The 19,620-nt window shown below is 36.3% G+C and overlaps 1 long non-coding RNA gene across 1 annotated transcript; it reads left to right on the top strand.

Annotated features, from left to right (window-relative positions):
* Positions 1-922: 922 nt before the first annotated feature.
* Positions 923-4,022, top strand: LOC132618835 (uncharacterized). Its single transcript, XR_009574351.1, has 3 exons — positions 923-1,261; positions 1,343-1,534; positions 3,611-4,022. It is a non-coding gene; the product is annotated as an uncharacterized LOC132618835 (long non-coding RNA).
* The last annotated feature ends 15,598 nt before the right edge of the window (positions 4,023-19,620 follow it).

Below are 19,620 nucleotides of genomic sequence, written 5' to 3'. Positions count from 1 at the left end.
GTTTTCTGGAAATTAATTTTGCAGATTTTCCAGAAAACCGACTCTGTCCATCGGTTTTCTGGAATTAATGCTTATATTTTACAAAAAACCGACTTGCTGTGTCGGTTTTATAATTAAAAATAAAAAAATTATATAAAAAAACCGACCCAGTGCGTCGTTTTTTCATAAAATATATATTATTTATATATAAGATAAAAAATCCGAATTTAATAAAACCGACCCTGTCCGTCGGTTTTTTATTTTTTTTTAATTTTTAAAAATATTTGAATAAAACCCGACAGACAACGTAACCGATGCTGTCCGTCGGTAAAAACCGACGTTGTCCGTCGTTTTTCTGAAAGCGAGGCTATTAAAACCGACGGACGTTAAAATGTCGGTTTCCCGTCAATTTGGTTAAAACAACCGACGCTAGACGTCGGTTTTTGTCAACGGTTTTTTCCGTTTTTTTAGTAGTGGTAAAATCAATTTCGAAACTCGATTATCATCCGAGACCCAAAACACACAAACAAAATATGTAGATATACATAAAAACGCGCTACAAACTCACCCGTGGCCTCGAATTTCCCAACAGAGGTTCCGCTGACCAAGTCAACTCTAGGTCAAACGATTTTTGCTTAAAGTCACTTTTCTAAAGGGTGTTCCAAGACTTAAAACGATGCCTAGGAAGTCTGTAACACCCCGTACCTTTAACGACAGTTTTGACCACGATCCTAGACTTAGAACATCAGATAAAGAATGTGGAAATTGAAATTTTTTTGTTCAGTTGTGATATGGTGGTTTACGCCCATGAACAGTGACCGTATTTCAATTTACGACCATGAACATTGCCCGTAAACTGAAACCAAGAATTTCTGAACATTCTGGAATTTGACATTTTGAGGTCATATGGTTAAATACGGACCGTATTTCCCTTTACGGCCCGTATTTCAAAACTTATTTCGAATTTGGGAAAACTTCCTTGATGAAAGTTGTAGAGCATTGAAATACCTTTCCAACGGTATCTTACGGGGGTCAAACGGACATCTGTGCAAGGAGTTATGGCCATTTTACTGAAGCGACACAGTGCAGTCCAAAGTGCAGAATACGGTCCGTAAATCAATTTACGGCCCGTAAACTGACTTTACGACCAGCAGTGTTCAGGTCGTAAATTTCACTTTCACAGAACAATATATATTCGTCCATATCAGTTCAACTCATTATTTTTCATTCCTTCAAACCCTAGAACGACCTCCTACTCTCCTCCAACATCAAGAACACCAAGGTAAGTCCATTCTAATTATTCCAACTCAATTCTAACATATATCCTTGTAATCTAAACAATAAATCATCATTCCTACTATAGGGTTTTCAAGAAAACCCATCTCAAGATTCAAGAATCAAGATTTGGGAAATCTTCTCCAAAATTCAAGTCTTTAATTCAGGTTTTGGAGCAATTAAGGGTTTGCAACATATTTCCTTCCAAAGTGATTCAAGCTAGGTTTTGGGTGTTCTTCAATAGAAAAGTGAATTGTTAAATCTTGTTTAACAAATTAAGGTATGCCTCTTTTGAACATACTCTTTTGATCGATTTTGTTTATAAACTCTTTGATTTTGATTCGTATGTCTCTTTTGAAAAATCTTATTTTGGAATGCATGACTTCTTTTCTTGAAGGTTCTTTATTGAATAGAAAGGGTGAACTTCTCATACAAAACCCTAATGTATGTCTAAGATTTTAATAATGTTCTTACCCTTATCATTGATAGATTTGACGGGTTAGAATAGAGAAAGTGGCATTGAAAGCTCGGTTATGATTTTTGGATATTAAATGATTTGTGGGCTGTTTTGGTATGATTAAATGGATAGAATTAGTTGGATATTGATATAAAATAATTGTTGTGATTGTTGTTGATGTTGTTGTTCTTGAATTTGGAAGTATAAATATTATTCAAGATCCTTTAATGAATGAAAGGAAAAGAAATCTTTTCATGTTCCTTGAACTCTAATTCATGTTTAAATGGTGGTTAATGTGTGTGAGGGGACAAACCCACATTAAACCTAGATTGTAACAAACCCTATATATGTATGTGATATTATGAATGTTTTCCTCTATAAGATATGTTTAATAATGATGGTTAAGGGTTGGTAATGATATTCTCATTGATGATTTAAGACATGGAAATCTTTCGTAAAGAAGTTATACGTTTTCAAACATTGGTCGGAATAACTTATCCTTTCAATATGGCATAATGCTCCGTAATGATAATTTGACTACAAACATGATTTCTTTTAGACAAGGTCATGCGTGTGTAGGGTCAAGCCCGCATCGAACCTTACACGAACTATACTACTTTGTGAAACTCGCTTTTCCCCATTATTGGATGATTGAACTTAAATCTTCTAAAGGTTAGACCTTCAACTTGTTTTGTTGTAAAATGGGTTTCTTAAACTTGAAATTTGAATAAGATATTTGAATAAGATTCTCAATCGGTGGTAACTTGAAATGCCTCTATTTGGGATGATGACTTGAGAAGTGAGGTTCGGCCCTAAGCCATAATTGATAATTTAGTAATATGACATTATTTGTATTTTTGTTTGTGTTTTTGTAACTGTATGGTAAAGTTGTGTTTGTCCAGAGGACGATTAGCCTCCGTGGTTTCCTAACCAGGAGTATCGATTGATTGATTAGTTTGCCTAGGAGTGGCTTGCTTTCTATCTTGTTTCCTGTGAGTGGCTTGTAGTGATATTGAATTCGTAAGTGAAATTCTTGGCATGGTAAATGGTAAAGAGTTAAATTGATATGTCCTTCGTTGATCGATATGTGTAATGAACTTAAATGTTATTGATGGTATGACTGCTTTGAGACAATTGGTGAATCGGCTTCTATGCCATGGACTTTATTGTTCTGTTTTCCTTGCTATTCGGGAGGAGGAGTAGCCACTATGGATCCTAGTGTATTAATTGCCTTGCCATTCGGGAGGAGGAGTGGCCACTCCCGGGCTCGCTACCTGGGGTGCATTAATGGCCTTGCTATTCGGGAGAAAGAGTAGCCACCGTGAATCTATATTTCGGTGTATTCCGCAGTGTGCCTAGCCATTCGGGAGGATGAGTGGTTACCGGGGATTTCATATCCCGGTGTGTTTATGCCTAGCCATTCGGGAGGATGAGTGGTCACCGAGACTTTATAATTCGGTGTGGTGAGTTGTGACAAGGGAACCCTACGGTCATTCCCTCAATGTGATTGATTCTTGGGCTTGTGTCAGTATGTAAAATATTCGTATATGTGTAATATTCGTAATCTCTCATGGAACCGTTGTTGACAATCATGATCAATTTGAAAGGCATAATTAAAAGTTGTAACTTAACAAAAGACTTCATAATCGATTTTTGATAATTCTTATGGAGATACACATGTTGAATACTTGTTTCTATATTGATTAATGGATTTGTAAACTATTTAACAAATGATATTGAGAATCACAAAGTGGAATGGCTGTTTTTATGCTATCTTTTTCAGAACTGATTTCTTTATATATTATTATGTTTTATTTTCATAATACTTGTTGTCCCCGAGGCACTCACTGGGTACAAAAGTACTCAGGCATACCATTGTTGTTTTTGATGGTATGTTAGGTAACGAAGAAGAGCAGGTTCGTGATACTTTCGACGCTTAATAGGACTTGCTACTGCTGTGGATTTGGTGAGCCCACATCCTTGTTCGTGGGACACTTTCCGTTTCATTTATTATTCTAGATTTCCGGGCTGCGTCCCGAAGTTTGACGATTGTTATGTCTCTTAGAAGCTCCATAGATAGTTGTCAGAATTGTTGGTAGATTGTCAAAAGTCTCGTACGACTTAATGGGTGTTTGCCACGTTGATGGCCATTGCTTATAAAGACTTCCGCTGATTTAATTCATGTGTTACATTTAATTTATAAATTGTTGGAGGCGAATATTGAACCTGGCGGGTTCAAGTATTATTATTATGTCGTTTAGGTTCTTCCGATGTTGTTCATGACGTCGGATGCCGGTCACGTCTAGGGTGGGTTTTGGGGCGTGACAAGCTTGGTATCAGAGCCTAGGTTTAAATGTGTCCTAGGAGTTTTCTGTGTCTGTGGAGCTGTGTCTAGTGGAGTCTTCCTTGTGCAGCCTGATCACCTGCATGATCGAAAGACTACCAGGGCATTTATAGGTGTTTCTCACTCCTCTTTATTCTAGATTGTGCTATAGAGCCTGAACTTCCTTTAGGATCATTCTGACGTGTCCAATAATTCGTGCCTCGCAGAAATGGCTTTAACTCCTGCGAGGACTGGTAATCAGGGAAACAATGGTGCTTCTAAATCATCGCGTGGCGGACGAGCCACCAGGGTCACTAACCATACCACTACTGGGGTCAAGAACGGTAATTCCTTGGTTGGGTTTGCCGAGCAACAAGAGAATTGGAAGGGAGTAGAGCGGCTAGACAGGGAACAAAGTAAGAAGGCCCGATCTGTGGGTGGTTTCACTGGTTCGTATGATGGAGGGCAATGAAAAGGAAATTATGCACCTCAACAGTTTGGTTCTCAGTCTAATATAGGCGTTCCATCTGGTGGACAAGGTCAGAGGAACAATGATCAGAACAGATATTCGCAAGGTAGTAACCGACAAACATTTATATGGGAGGATCGTGTTTGTCACCATTGTGGGATTAGGGGTCATATCAAGAAATATTGTAGGAAGTGGATTCGTGAAATGGGTAACTCTTCAGGCCAAAGGAATAATTCGTCTGATGGTAATGCTAACAACACCCCTAATGCTCGTGGTAATAGGGCTGGTAAAACGGTTTCTAACACCGCTAATAGGGGACAAGCTCGACATTACAGTTTGATTCGTAGGGATACGGCAGAAGATCCTGAAGCCGGGGCCACAGGTATTCTTACTATATGTTCTTTTAAAGCGTATTAGCTGATCAATTCGAGTTCGACTCTTTCTTATATAACTCAAAATCTTGCCCTTGATTTTGTGTGGAAGTCGAACAATGGTTGACACCCTTTTTCTATGAATACCCCTGCGTGCTTGTTATCGCTTTTATAATGTATAGAGACTGTGTCATTGTAGTTAAGGGTTGTGAGATTACTTTTAATGTGTTTGAATTAGAAATGATGAACTGTGATGTGATTTTTGGGGATGGACTAGCTTTCCGAGTGTTATGAAACTCTGGATTGTCAATCAGAAATGGTTAGGCTTGAATTTGCTGATGGACCCGTTATAGAGTGAAAAAGTGATATTGTTAAAAATTCGGAGTAGACTTATGTCGTATCTTAAGACTTGCGGGGTGAAATCAAAAAGGGCTTAGTTCTATCTAGTTGTTGTGGTATTACTCAAGCCGTGTTACCTTGAATATTATTCCCTACTATAGGTAAGTGTTGAACCTTTCGGATGTGTTTTCCTGTGAAAGTTTAGAGTGAAGTATAAATCTCACAATTGTGTTTAGGCCTTAATGATGCATTCGTTATATGGTTAGTCGTATGTTATCTCTAAGGATGTTTCACCTTGCTAGAAGAATTCTTGAAAATTTGAAATTTCAGGTTTAGTGAAGAATCTTAAGCCATGACTTTCATTCGAGGACGAATGATCTTAAGGGGGGGATAATGTAACACCCCGTACCTTTAACGACAGTTTTGACCACGATCCTAGACTTAGAACATCAGATAAAGAATGTGGAAATTGAAATTTTTCTGTTCAGTTGTGATATGGTGGTTTACGCCCATGAACAGTGACCGTATTTCAATTTACGACCATGAACAGTGCCCGTAAACTGAAACCAAGAATTTCTGAACATTCTGGAATTTGACATTTTGAGGTCATATGGTTAAAATCCCTTATCAGAATGGAGCCTTATCACAAACCCAGAATCTCCTCGAAACACAACCATGCCATTGCAACCCACTTTACTAGCTAGCAACAACCTCAAAACTCGAGTGTCCCTTATCAAATCCATGAAACTAATTTACTTGAGATCCATAAATTATCTTGGAGTTACAAACTCGATTTAACCATTTCCAATCAAACCGCATTGACTCACAATGAATGCACCATCTCAAAATATTAGCAAAACCATTCAAACTGATTCCAAGATTCAAAACCAATCACATCCTTACCTTGAGTAGCAACCATATTTTATCACTCTTGATTCTAAAAGCCGAATCTTATCCAAATTTTTCTCAAGGTACCAGATAACTAAATCATGCAAATGCAACCTCAAATTCCTTAACATTACCCAATATGCATACCTGGTACTGTTGACACCTAATTTTTGACCTTCCGAAATCTATTTTAAGTGCTCGAAGTCCTTGGACAATAAATAAAATCAGTTGCGCACCCCAAAGGGGTCTAGGTAATTTTTATGAAATTATTTGGGATAATATTTCACCCTTTTGAGTTGATAAAGAAACACCTGAGGTATTTTAAATTTTTTGTGGAAATTGATTTTTGAAGGATATTTTATTGTAATTAATCAAAGGGGCAAGAAAACCCTTTTTGGATAATTATTTGTTTAGTTAATTAAATCAAGGAAAATTAGAGTAATGAGTAATTTTATTCCAGTTTTATTGTCCAAGGCACTTTGAGTAATTAAAATAAATGACCATTTTACCCTTTAAATCCTGATTCTGTGTGCGTTTACGTAATCAATTAATTTTCTTTTATCTGGTTAATTAACTCAGAAAAATCGGTATTTGCAAAATGATTTTTACTTTTATTTATGGGTCGTATTCTTAAATTATTTAAGTCCTAACGGACTAGTAATTAGATTTTCATTTCTTTTTATGTATTAGTCTATTTTTCCGACCCCCTATATACATGTATGTGTATACACCATGTATATATTAATATACATTAAGCAGGTCCTTTTAAAAAACGGACAAGGGACCAGGCCCAGTCCAAAAGGACCGAACCCGGTCCATTAAGCAGCTAAAAGGGTGAGGGAGTCTTATACTCCTCCCCATTTATTTCATTTTTCCCTAAGGGCCTTTATGCAAAGAAAAGGAGAGGGAGGCGGCTAGGGGTAACCCTAGTGCCGCTCCTGCACACCACCACCTACCCACCACTGTTTCTCGGTCACGTCCCATCAATTTTGGAAGTGTATAAAGCGGAGGAGAGGACGAAGCATTAAAATCTTCGTCCTTCTCTCACCAAGAGACAGCCAAACAAGCTTTACAGGTATACCCACCCCCTATGTTATATATTTTTGTTAGGATTGAAGTGTTTGAAGTGTTTTAGACCTTTGATTTCATTTTGCTTCAGATCTGAGTCGTTAATTTAAGTTTGTGGTGACTTGCATAAAACTTACAAGTCCCACATCGATTGGTTGTAGTTTTAGAGCCTTTTTTGGGGGTTTCTATAAATATAAACCCTCATTCATGAAAGAAAGAGATTGGAAGATTAAGAAAAAAATATTAGGGATTTGAGATATTAGTCCTTAAAAAATAAATTTTGCTAAAAGGTTTTAAGGTTTCTTCGATTTGCTCGAAAACCTGGTTTATAAAATTTGTGTTCTTATTTATTTTTGGCATTTCTGGGCTTGAGTTTGGAGGAGGTAGCATCCAAGTTCAATTTTGGTCTAGGTCGTGCCCACAAAAGGTAATAATCATTCTTGTTGTTCCTTTGTTTTAATTTCAGTCTTTTAATACTTGTTTTAGTTATGTTCCAGAGTTTTTGTGGGTTTTGCTAGTTAACTATGATTATATGGTGGTTTATTTAAGTTCAGAGTTTAGTGTTTAATCATTTGATAATATTGTTAATTGATTTTTATTTTGTGTTCTTGCAGTTTAATCAAGTTTGACATAGGTATTGGTAGAACCTGTTTGAATCTAGACTATTGTGTTCCCTGGATTTGTTCTTATTTCCCTTTATAGATAAATGGATTTGATGAAGAAATGAATTAGTTTAAGTACATTTTCCTTTTTTTATTAGTTCACATAGGACTTGTGTTAAGTTAGTTAAGACAGCAGCTTAGTGGAGTTCACTTACTGATATTTGTTTAGTCTTATTTGTTCTTACTTGACTGAGGTGTAGATTAGACATAGGTTCATGTTTTGACTTGAGATATCCACTAAGTATTTTTATTTTTACTTTTTATCTTTAAACTTAATGGTCAATGGCTGGAGTAGTTGTTGTTACAGTCTATTTTGTCTAAGTGATTAATCCCTGTGAACTGATTCTTTGTTGATTAGCCTAGTCTGAATTCATGTGTGTTAAGCTTGGTCAATTTTATTAGTCATTTGTGATGATACTAAGTTTCTTATTCAGTTTGGTATAACTTGATCTATGTGAGGTTGATTTTAGCTAGCTGAGATTGGTTCTTTGTCTGATACAGGGGTTGCCCCTTTGCTTTCTTTCAAACTGCATTTAACACTTATCTGTTTCTTTTTTCTTTGATTTTGTCTGTTCATGATGGGGTTCTGGTCCCTCCCTCTTGAATCTGTTTGATCATATTAAGTGAATTTTGGGAACTTACTTAATGTAGGCCTGTAATTTGAACTGTTTAGGTGTACTTCATTAATAAATACTTCCTTGTTTTTTCCTTGTTGTCTAACAAATACTATTTCCCAAAATAATTTACTTAGAGTTCACTTAAGTGTATATGATTCATTCCTGACTTATTTTGGTTCTTCTAAGTGGCCTGGAATGTTTGCTTATAAGAAAAGACTATTTTCTATGTAAATTTACTCCACCTAGATATAGGATAAGATAAAACTGAGGAGAAGGGTTTGAAATATAGACTGAACTTTATTTGGCATCTGTTTTACCTATTTGATTGAACTACTCTTTTTGGCCAAAGGGTGAAGTGTCAAAACTGTTCTAGAATCATCTTTTTTTACCAAGTGTTGAGGAGTTTTGCAAAGTTAGTATAATTTTGGTCCTTAGTCTTTTCATTTGTCTAGACCAGTAGTGTAAAGTGGTAGTTGACCTTAAAAGAGGAAGGTCTTTGCTCATATGTGTTATGATCACTTAAGGCAGGCATTCTTCTTAAAAGATCAAGTTATATGTGTGGTCTGGGCTACTGCTTTAATGTTGTCTTGCTTGTACCCCCCCCCCCCCCCCCCCCAATCTATCTGATTTTGATGAAGTCTCTCATTTGGCACAGTCACTTAGTACATTGTAAATCTGTAAGCAACTTAGAATTAAGTGAGGTCTTATTTCACTTTGCTTGGTTCTCCTTGTGTGATCATCTAGCTAATGAAATACTAGAAATTAAGAAAATTGACAGTTTGTGTCATGGCTGTTTCACTATCTATTCTTGTATTCTCCTTTGTGTCCTTCCATTTGAGTTTGTACTTATAATATGATCATGTTTTTTAAGCCAAAAAGTTTTTGATCAAGTTTGAAAATTACAAGAACCAGTCCTAGATGCTTGCTTTGTCACTGAACATTCAAAAGAATTTGTTTCTTTGAACTTATGTTTGGTTTACAGACCCTCTTGTGATGTCTGTGTTCAGTGAACCTACATGTGGATTGACCTTAAGTTACAAAATTGTTTTACATCAAACCCTCCTTTCCTGTAGAATTTTAAAAAAGAAAATAAATAAGTCTTCAGTGTCGTAGGCTTAACATAGACCATGATTTTTCCTTTTCTCTGAAAACCTGCAAGTGTAGCGTGTCATATTTTTTCCGATTCGTATTTGCACTTGCCTCATTTAAAAAGAAAAGTGTTCCGGGGAAGTACGGTTATCAATTGTACCGGGAAAAAGGAAAAAATATACATTTATGTAATGGTGCTCTAAATGGACTTATTTTTTAGAGTCGCCACCTAATTTTTAGGAAATTAGGAAAAACCGAGTCGAAAAGGGTTCAATTAAAATAATTATTTTAAAAGAAACCTAATCTACACAGAGTCTAGGTAAGGGTTCTGGTGATTCCCGAGGAATGTGTTAGGCACCCCGGTATTAAGGATCCGCTCAATTGCGGTTTACCTGCAGGTTCTAATAATATGTCCATATAGATATAAATTGGTTGTGATAAAAATAATTTTGCTTTATACTTCCGCAAATAGATATTAGTCATTTATGCACAAATACCGCATTTCAAGAATCAAAAGAGGTAAAATTTTGCCTAAAATTGGGCATTTAGGGTGTCGGACTAGAACACTTAGGCTAATACCCGAAGGCTCTTAGCCTAAGTAGGACCTTACGTAAGTCCACCCAAAAACCGTTTTGAAAAAATCGTTAAAGTATAGGAAAATAGTTTTAGGAAAATAGGTTAAGTATATAGTTTATATAGCATTTTACATATATATATATATATAGTCAATTTTTTATTTCTACCTTTTTCTAAGTTTGAATCAAATTTTGTCTTTTAGCCTAAGTCCACCAATCGTAATTAGTCCTACAAATTTGAATATTGTTTCAAATCAGTTTGTATGTCATCAGCCCACAAGTTTCACAAATGTTCAAATCAATCCTTAATGTCTCGAAAATTGGCAGTTTTAGTCCTTCTAATAAAATCAGTCCCAATTAGCATTAACGTCTCAAAGTTTGTAGCATATTCATTTTTAGCGACTTTTAAAATATGACAATCCATTAAGGGTTCCAATAGGCATGGTAATTCGCACAAATAATAATTTGAAGCACTTAATTTAAAGGAGATAGGGTATTTGGGTCGACCAAGCCCAAGAGAGAAAATGTTTATGCACTTGGGTTCATTGGATCCAACGTATGCTCCATTTTGCTCCGAATTGGGTTGACTCGATCTAAAAGTGTTGGTGAACCCCGTTGGGGCCCACCAACGGGTTTGAATGGGCAAAGATACAAATGGGTATGCACAATATTAGTGTACATTCATGAATAAGACTAAGTACAAAATTAAGACTACAATGATTATTTACAAAGCCAAAAATGAATTTACAATTTAATGGGCCTGGCCCACTTAATATTTTGGAACGGTAGACTACCAAAACAGCCTAAATGTGAATTAAGCCCACAACAATAATGTTAATGAACCACACACAGGTAAAGGGCCCAAGTGTCCAGCCCAGGTCAATATTTGCTAAATATTAAGAGGAAATATATATGATATACCATAGCTATACTATTCAGTTTTTTCTCAAATTTTTCTAAGTGTCAAGAGGTGATATACATAATATACTGCTGGTATGCTACTCATTTTTTCTCAGATTTTCTTAAGTGTAAAAAGGTGATATACATGATATACTATCAGTGTATCACTTATATAGGGAGAGCAAAACCCTTTAAAGGGCATACCCTCCATATACACTTGATATACACCATATATTAAGTTTAAACTTGACTCTAAACACCATATTCGAGTCATGCACAAAACACAAATTCCCCAAAAATCCACACAATTGCAAACATCAAGTTCTAGCTACTGCCCAAAGCTTAAACAATCAAACACACAAGCAAAATACCACTGAGTGGTTCATCAGACACGAGGGGAAGGAAATACCCAGTTTTAGGCAATGCAAAAGTAACTTAAGGTAAGGCACAACAAATATTTGAGACTCATGAGATGATCATGGCATAACTAAGAACAACATGAAGGTTTAACATGAATACAAAGTTCTACAAAACTCAATTGTGGCATATAGAATGGCCAAGACAAGATTAACAAATTTCTGAGAGGGTGAAACCAACATGAGTGCAAACATAGTTCAACTGTGGGCCTGACAAGCCACAAATAACCAGAGACTTTCATGGGAGCAATTACAGATTCATTTAGTCCTAACTGTGGCAAAAAGGGGTTCATGACACTATCCTGGGCTCAAGATACTATAATAAGATTATTATTGGCACCAAACAACAAGCAGGAAGTAGGAATTCATGTGCATGAACCATAGAAATTCACAAATCAGCTATAGGGGAAAATGTGCAAGTATTCTATTTACTCTAGTAATAGTAGTTTTGGTCTCGGTTTTAACATGACATTGTGTATCAAAATTCAGAACCACACATAGCATAGGTAAGGAAGCCATGGCACACTTTTTAGAAGACTAGACAAGCAATGTTGATAATAGGAAGGCAGGGAAGTGAGCAGTTCAAAGTTGTAGCAAATGAGGCACAAAATAGGCCAGGGACGGGTCTTCTTTTCTAATTTTTTTAGGGAGAGGTTAGAACTTATTCTAGTTAAGATAGATGGAGTGATTCTGTTGTGGTTCATTCAAATTATAAGTGGTAAATTAAGTCATTGTTCTTCTCAAACAACAAGCACAGCTAGGGTAATGTCATATAAGCCAAGAGTTGATCAAGCAAATGGCAAAGAAGATAAAGACAACTGCACAGACTAATTTTAACCCTTTCCTCCTATGCCCATTCTTCTATATTGAAACACTAGGCACCACAATTCCCAGAAAACTACATTCAAGAACCAACTTGAAAGAACACAGTTTTATAAGAAAAATAGACTGCAGAACATTCTAGGTAAATAACAGGTAAAAAGGGACAGACAAGTCACACAATAGTCTCAAGAACATAGTTTAGACTTTTATACTTAGTTTTAACAGGAAACTAACCTCCAACCTCCCTACACTTTTACCTTTCCAAAATAAGTTAACATAATAGGCATTGACAGGCACACACAATGTTCAAAATGTCACTTATACTATTCTAGGATCAAAGATTAACTACAAATCTTACAATTTCCAATTTCTACTAACTTTCCATCTAGGCAGTCAAATATGTTCAACAGGTTACAGGAAGGATCCCCTTTATCTTCACATAATTTAGCAAGGTTCAGAAATGGCAAAGCAAGGTAAGCAGGCAAGCAAAACAAGCAATTAGCTCTGGCCTCAATCATAACAAACAAACGCCACATGATTTCCAAGAATTGCATTTTTTATCACCTCTCAGACAACTAAATAGTAGTGAGTTACTTAGTTTTATTTATATCATAACAAGATACCACTAGATCAAGCAGCAAGTTTAAGGTCATGGCTTCTAAATTTCTAATCTTAACCTGTTTTAAGTCATAGAGGCCTTAACTATTTACTAAAGTCATTTTAGACCCAAGCCAACTTCATGAAACATCAACAGAATTCTACATTTGATTTTATTTAAATTTTACACAAAAGAAAAGTCCAAAACAAAGCAAAGAAGACAACAAAGGTCTCACTCAGTTATAAAGGGTGATCAGAACCAGATTAAACAAGTCATAAGAGTCATGGATGCATGAACCTACCCTAAGTTGAGTAAAGGTTAGATAAGGTCACAGTAATCACAAACAGAGAAGAATTTACATAGAATTACTCACAACCAACTAAACCTTAGGCATAGGGGATCATGATTCTATTCTTAGGTCACCAACACCATACTTAGACAGAACAGTAAAAAAGAGGATGAAGAAACATGTGAGCATACAAGTCTAAGATTACAAACAATTAGCAAACACCCTATTTATCCCTCTAAAAGCAAATTTTGTCCTCCACTTTATCATGACAGTAAGTTTAACCAAGTTTAACCTTTAGTCAACTCATGACACAGTTTTTAGAAGAGAAATTTCCATTAAAGAACAAGCTTCAAAAAATAAGGCACATAAAAGGAAAGGAACAAAAGACTGAACTAATACTAAGTTTTACCCTTGCTTCCTAGGTTTAATTTAAACTCTTTTGTACTCCTATTTATTCAAGTAACAAAGATGTATAAAGTCTGCCTACTTAACATTTCAAAGTCCAAATTAAAACATAATAGCATTCCATGGTAGTTTAGGTAACTAACTAAAGAAAGAAACCTGTGGTATTAAGAATGAGATCCGCACACCATAGTCTCAACAAAAGCAACCCCTTTTTTCTAAAAAAAAACATATTCTAGATAATCATTTGCAATTCACACAGATTCAGGAGTAAGATTTAAGACTTCATAAAATTCAACTAACAGTGATACTTCAAAACCTTAAGTTATCCTTTTTAAAGGAAGTTAAACCATTAGGTGTGATTCAAAACAAACAAATGCTAGGAAAGGATCAGTTTTGACTTCTAAAACTTAATCTTTAACAGGCTTATGCAGGAAAAAACTTAAACTTTTTATAGCAGAATCAATCTGAGACCATGTCTAGGATTAAAACCACATCAAATAACTAAACTAGTAGGTGAAGTTGATCCATTATTATTAGACATGACCATATTCATATCATAAGGAACAAAAGTCACAAGAGAAGGATCAAATACTCAAACCCAATGAACAACATCATATAACAAAGGAACTGGAACTTTAAATAACTTCATATAAATGATATTGAGCAAAACCCTCTAAATCCCATTTCTTAGTTCTAAATCCCAGAAGGGGAAACAACAAAACATACCTCAATCATGGTTCAAAACATGCTCAATCACATTATATCAGCCTTAAACAACATCAACACTTCACTATTGACTAAACTAGGCTGAAATGTATCCAAACAAGTGAAACAAAAACTTCAAACACATTTAGACAATAATATAGTCATTCAAACTCATATAAAAACTGAAATTGATTTAAATAAGGGGATAGGGATATTACCTCTTGCAAAGGCAACCTAAAGGTCAAACGAGGCGACTGAATCATAACCTCAGCAACAAAACACTTCAAAAACCTTTATCAAACCTTTTTCTCTCCATTTTTGTATTGTTTTTCAAAGTAATCCCTCTATATTGGAGTAGTATCTCTATATCTATATTTTTTAGTAATATTTCTATATATGTAGTATATATTTTAGTGGAATATCAAAGAAATTCAAACCCTTCTAACCCTCCCTTTTTCAGCGAAAAACAGAAAGACCCCTCTATGTCACCCCCCTACCCCCCCCCCCCCTAATATTTGTTTATAGCCGGGGAAAAGTTTAACCTAGGGACAAAAATAGAAGATTCTAGACCTTTTCAAATGAATTTTCCCACATGCACAAAAATAAAAATTTAAAATCAAGTAAAACAAATGGGATCTTATCCTAATTGTACTAATGGCAAAACAAATTCTAAATTCATACGAAAATAGTACACCCAAGGACAAAAGACTCCCAATAATCACAAAACAGAAACCACGAATGCACATATTCACACACAAAGACAAAAATTGTACCAGAATCGGTCCAACAGGATCGTTGGAAAACAATCTCACCCTTACACGTCGGTGTATCAGTACAATGGGGTAAAACAATCACACACCATTCCCTATTGTGGTATGGTGGCACAAGTTGGCTAGAGCCTTTTAGGCTCGCCCATGGCGTCCCATACCACGGGAAATGATGGGGAAATGCATCATAGGGTCGAAAAATAGGGGTTTTAACGGTGGAACTACGGCGGTGGAGCAGTGGTTAGGGGATAAACCCTAGCGCCGCCTCCATTTTCTCTTAAGAGGGAGGAGGGAAAACATTTAGGGCAAACCATAACAGACGGAACCATTGAGGAAAATAAATTGGGGGGGGGGGGGGGGGGGGGGGATATTGTTTTACTCATCCCTTTTTTAAAATATACCACATATACACATTTTTTAAGATATAGTATTAATTAACTTAAAATGACTTCGTAAAATAATATTTTTCCAAAATAAAAATTATAATACTTTGTTTTAAAATACGAGCTTCAAAATGAGCCCAATATTGATATACTTTTGAGCGATATTTAAAAAATGGAAACAAATGAGGTAAGAATGAGCGGTAATTTATACGTCGTCTGTAATCAACAATTTTCCTGACTTAGACGGAGCAGGATATGTATCGTATTTTCAAATTATGTTGGTGACAATAAATAACTTGTAATTTCTTGTAATTGTTAATTTTTATAAATAATAATAATTAAACTTCAAGTTTTGCAATTTTCACGGGATTTTTAAATTTTAAATTTTAAAGGTGCATCCTTGCTCCATCTTTGACTAGAGAATTTTGGAAATTAAAATATGCGTCTTATGCGGTGGAAATTAGGTGTCAACAGCAAGTCCTGCAGCTTGTAATTTGATTCAAGTTGGTTTTGCGTCATGAAAGTCTTGTGTTCTTTCTTTATACTTGTTTGACCTTACTGTGTGATCAACTAGCCAATTCAGCTGAGGTCTCCTGATGATTTATCTTGTTTGGAATTTGATGAAGTCCCATGGATGTGTTTGTGCGTGCATTTTAGACGTGGAAGCCATTTGGCCTCAGAAAAGGGTGCTTTAGTCCTTACATTTCCTAGAAATGCAACTATGTGCTTTGACCTGTGCCTTCTCCTACTTTGCTTGTTCTCATTTTGAAACTTCTCTTGTGTTACATGGATTTACATTTTTTAACTGGGAGGTTTCTTTCTTTGTTTGGGTCCTTTTGTCTTCAAATATTCATTTCAAATTGTCTTGTGGCCTCCATGTTCACTTGGTGTTGCAATTTGCATACTTTCTTTTTCTTTCTTTTAAAAAACATAGGAACTAAACTGTCTAGGATTAGAAATCCCAACACCTGTTGGTTCTCTTCCTTGAAAATGTGCTAAAAACTTATTTGGATTCATTACTCCTCCTTTTACCTGGCATGTCTTTGCCTCACCTCTAGACCACATTTGTGACAAGGGACCTCTGCATACCCCTTTCTAAAGGCATACATTACAAACTAGTCATGACTGAATTTTTTGGGTTCAGTTTAAAGATGTCAGGGATGGTTAGTTTGTTCCCACCTACTGTGTGCCTATGAAAATTCTTGTTCCTAGTATTTGCATTTGCATTTGGATTTGATGTCAAAGGTCTCTGAAACCTTAACCTAGTCCTCATGAACCAGTTAGTTGGCTACTGCTTGATGTGTGTTTCTGGGAGGCTTGTCCCCAGCATTTACAACTAACTTTAACCCCCTGGAGTCTTTAAACCTGGACCGACCACTGGGTCTATTAGTAGGAAGTTATGACAGGATTGAATGTTTGTAAATCATGCCTAAGGCCTCTGGTATTGCTATTGGATGATTAGGGTGAGGAAATTAGGATGGGGGAAAAGATCTTAGGAAAGGAAAAGGTAAGCCTGGGCATGAACTGGAGGAAGAGACCAGTGAGGCCCAGGATCGTTTTTTGCTGAAAGGAGACTCAGGAGAAGGAGATGGGGAGGTAATGACCCCACCCTATCCTGTTTCCCTTTCAGGGGCCTGAAACTCTTACTTCCATTTTTCGTGGACCTTCCCTTATGATCCTGGGACTCACAAAGGTTTCAAGTAGGGGAGAATAGTCTAATCATGTCTAAAAGGGAAGGAAAGATGTACCTAGAACCAAATCAATTATTGCAAATGTCTGCCTAGTCTGAGTGCTATGTGATCCTTACTAGTCTCTTTTCTTTCTTAAAGTTCTTTGGTCTGAAGGATCTGTAGGTTTTCTGACCTGGTTTTGTTTGAAATTGGTCTGAAATATTTGTTGAATCCCCACTTGTCCATGACCGTGTGTGATGCATCTTTACTGATATCTTGCCTTAACCCCTCCCATGGCATAGAGTTAGAATCAAACGGTTGTGAGTCTTTTGAAGTTCCCAGCTTTGTGTCTTACTTGCCCTATACCTATGTGACATTTCCATTAACACTTTCCTATTTTGCATATGCGGAGTGAAACCTTCCTTTACAATCATGCATTGATCTTGTCTTGGCTGCTGCATCTGTGTGTGTGATTCCTGGCCCCAGGACCTACATCTATTTTCTGCCTATTAGCTTCCCTTGTGGCCTTGTCTCTATTCCCTTTCACCTCTAGTGTCATGAGCTGCCTCCCCACACCACTCTGTGTCACTGTTTTCCTTGTGGTTTTTGCAGGACACTCCTGTCCCCTTGACTTATTTTTTTCTTTTATTATGTGCTTCCCTCCCTTTCCTACTCCTTCTTCTAGTTGGAACACTTTGAATGCTTGCTTGTGTGTGATCACATAACCTCCATTTCATTTTGCTTAATCATTGTTGCCTGCATTTGAGCGTGCACACTTCTCTCCACTTTAGTCTGCATACTGGATATGCCAGCAAAGTCTAGTCATGTTAAGTTTTACTTTTTTAAGGTTGGCTGTCACCTAACTGGACTTTTGAGCCCATACAAGTATTTGGGTTTGTTGTATTTACCCTTGGCAACTACTTGTTTCCTTCCCTTGTGTCTTTGTTCACAACTGCTGGTGCTGCTTGCCTTTGCCCCTTCAAAAGAAGTTGTATTTTGATTGGTCAAATGTCATTTTGTGATATCAAGTTTCTCTACGAAGATTGTTTCAGTGTATATACTTGTATAGTGCCCATGACTGTTCATTGAAGCTACTAGCACATTACTTGTATGTCCATAGCATTTTGGTTCTGTAGGAGTAAGGTCTGCGTACACCCTACCCTCCTTAGACCCCACATTGTGGGATTTATTGGGTATGTTGTTGTTGTTGTTGCTGCTGCTTCTCTCTTTGTTTACTCTCAATAAGGCCCAAATAAATCTAAGGCCAAGGGTGGTAATTCGGGGTTGTCTTAATCTCCCGGTGTTAACCATGCCCGGGGTTCCTCGAAACCCCTTGAAACTTGTGCAACATCGGAAATACGGGATCCAGACCTTGTCCCATACCATGCCTAAGTCTTAGGATAGTTTGAGTTTTATTGGAGTAGGCAGAGGGGTAAGTATGGAACAAGTGTAGGTTGCCTTTCATATATATATATATATATATATGTGTGTGTGTGTGTGTGTATACTTTATCTTATACATGTATGTCTGTTTATAACTTTAGCTATTTACCCTCGTGATAAGTTCAGCGATTATAAACTAATAGGTGTTTTTCTTTCTTTTCTCCCTCCTCCTCCTATCACGCGACCACTCGGGTCACAAATGTATGAAACCACCCCCTTGGGCCTTTAGGCCCAAGTAGGAATACTACTTCAAAATAGAGTCCGGGAAGACAAGGGAAGATAGCAAGGCGCGCAGAAGGCCCAGCCATGGGTGAAAATGGCCAACTAGGGGCTTGGTACGCCCCTAGTCTAACTTAGTCTCTTTACATTTGGTTAACTTATTTCCAACTTGATGTTCTTGTAAAGATGTGTATTCAAACTCATATTATAGTGGAAAATCCTTATGATTGGAACTAGACGTCTTAGGACAACGGTTCTTATGCCGTTTAGTCGACTTTAGGTCCCCGTACGCGTTTTTTTTAAAACCACGGACTTGAATATAACGTTTTATAATGACTAAGTATGTAAATGGCATAACTCAAAATTGTTTCTTTTAAGTACAAATTAAGGATAAAGTTTTTTTCTCTAAACCTGAAACAAGGATATCCTCTTTAAACAAGGGGTTTCAAGAAACAAAGTTTCTAATTTAGTCAAATGCGAACTAGTTTTTCTTTCAAATCAAATAAGTATTTTTCGATAAAATAGGCTCATCCTAGGAAGATGACTTCTAAATCTTTTCAAACTTTCCTTTTTTCATAAATGGTAATGTTGTTTTTTTTTTTTTTTTGACAAAAAACGCACCAAACAGATTTGTATAAAAGCAGATTTTCAAGTTACAGCATTTATTTTGAAAGAGTTTAAAACAAATAAAGGGATTTTTACTTATATGTTGTTTTGGCTCGGAATGGGCCTAACTTAATGCATGTTTTCAGGCGAGATACACTCGATCAAATATAAAATGCCTTTATAAACGATTAAAGAGCCTACGCGTAATATAAAGTTCCGGATAAGACTGAAACGCACTAATACGAGTCAACCCGAACCTCGGTGTATGAGTATAAAAATAACTTAT

This window comes from Lycium barbarum, chromosome 11, assembly GCF_019175385.1.
Source record: "Lycium barbarum isolate Lr01 chromosome 11, ASM1917538v2, whole genome shotgun sequence".
NCBI lineage: Eukaryota > Viridiplantae > Streptophyta > Magnoliopsida > Solanales > Solanaceae > Lycium > Lycium barbarum.
This window is presented reverse-complemented; position numbering and strand designations above follow the sequence as displayed.